Source organism: Mastomys coucha, unplaced genomic scaffold (assembly GCF_008632895.1).
Source record: "Mastomys coucha isolate ucsf_1 unplaced genomic scaffold, UCSF_Mcou_1 pScaffold11, whole genome shotgun sequence".
Lineage (NCBI taxonomy): Eukaryota > Metazoa > Chordata > Mammalia > Rodentia > Muridae > Mastomys > Mastomys coucha.
The window spans coordinates 31331244-31332913 of record NW_022196893.1 but is presented as its reverse complement, the minus strand read 5'-3'; the positions used below and the strand labels follow the sequence as shown (position 1 = coordinate 31332913).

The following is a 1670-nucleotide window of genomic DNA, read 5'->3' as shown; positions in this document are numbered from 1 at the left end:
GAAGAAGAAGAAGAAGAAGAAGAAGGAGCAACATCAAGAAGAGCTGTGCCATCAAGAAAAGCTGACACTTAAGAACCTAGGAGAGCTGTAATACCTAGGTACCTTAAAGAGCTGTGACACCTGGGTACCTAGGAGAGTTGTAACAAAAGAATATTCCTGAGTAAACCCTCGAGAGAAGTCCAGGTGTTCGGTCGTTGCTGCTGGTAGGCAGCAGAAGCGCGGAGTACAAGTGGTGGCCTGGGACGGCGACTTCGTGTCAAAGTGACCCCTAGGAGACTCCAGAACTCTCGACAGAACAGGGTGATCGATCGGAAAGTGCTCGGTAAGTTGAGCCCCCAATGAAAGCTCCCAGTTAGGGACAAGTCTGCCCTCAGAGCAGGAAAGTGCTCGGTAGTTGAGCCTCAAAGTTAAAGATCCCGGTTAGGGACAAGTCTGCCTTTAGAGCAGGGAAAGTGCTCAGTAGTTGAGCCTCAAAGTAAAGTTCCCGGTTAGGGACAAGTCTGCCTTCAGAGCAGGGAAAGTGCTCGGTAGTTGAGCCTCAAAGTCAAAGCTCCCGGTTAGGGACAAGTCTGCCTTTAGAGCAGGGAAAGTGCTCAGTAGTTAAGCCTAAAGGGAAACTCTGAAGAGAGCCGAGCCCAGAGTGAGCCTAGCGGCCTAGTAAGCTTGTTGCTATTGTAACTTCTGCACCTGGGCCAGGAGGTGGAGCTTAAGTAACTGGCTCCAGAGAGCGGCAGAAGACATAAGATTAGAGCAGGAGGGAGAAGGAAAAGTAACAAAAGTAAACATGGGCACTTTGTTTTCAATTTTTCTGGCTCTCCTAGAGCTATTAATGTTAAACTCAATTTTTCTGACTCTTTAAGAGCTGTTAAGACCTGTATGGATGCTCATTGCTAAGTGGTCAAGGCTGTGTTCCCCTTACCCATGTTCCTTAAATGGATGGCCTTTTGCCAGGAGGAGTGTAGAGTACAGAAAAAAGAACCGACATTGTATCTTTAGGGGAAGAAATGTTTCAATTCGATTGTCTGGCACAAATCCTTAGTCTATAGTTGGACCTGTTAATTCTAAGGTGTATGAGATAGAGGGGTCAGTCCAATTTAAAGAGAGCTGCCTAGAAGATCAGAAGTGTTGTAAGGCAGGGCAGACAGCTCTGAAACAGCTGAAAAAAGAGCAGTCAGTGAAATCAGGAAAGGAGAACTCAGGCACATATTGGTCTGATACAGATGAGGAATTACAAGATCTAATTGAGAAGATAGAGAAAAGCTCCCTTAAGAAGAAGCAGAAGAAAAGGGGGCCAAAGACTGAAAAGGGTCCCCCAGGCTGGGTGCTGTCAGCACCTCCCCCCTATAATCCAATCAACAGTAGGGATCCAAGACTCTCCTTTTACCCAGAGGTTTGGCGAGTGGTGAGGTCAGAGCTCCAGCTCGCCTGCCCAGTTTTTCAAGATGCTCAATCCTTTTTTAGAGAGCATCCTGTGATCTTTCCAAAGATTACATCAGCAGCCCTTATAGTTGGGGCTCCAAGTGTGTTTACTGATGGTTCTAAAACAAGCTGTGGGACCTATATGGTAGAGAAACAAAAGCCCGTGTTATGTCAATTCTTGCAGGGCTCTCCTCAAGTAGTTGAATTAAAAATAATAATTGAAGTTTTTAAAAATTGCCAATTTGCTTTTA

General features: G+C 45.9%; 1 long non-coding RNA gene across 1 annotated transcript in view; it reads left to right on the top strand.

Moving 5' to 3' along the window:
- Positions 1-124: 124 nt before the first annotated feature.
- The window catches only part of LOC116082147, a 9659-nt gene continuing 8113 nt past the window's right edge, over positions 125-1670 (top strand). The window contains exon 1 of the long non-coding RNA XR_004115185.1: positions 125-322. This is a non-coding gene — a long non-coding RNA (uncharacterized LOC116082147). The remainder of the gene's footprint in view (positions 323-1670) is intronic.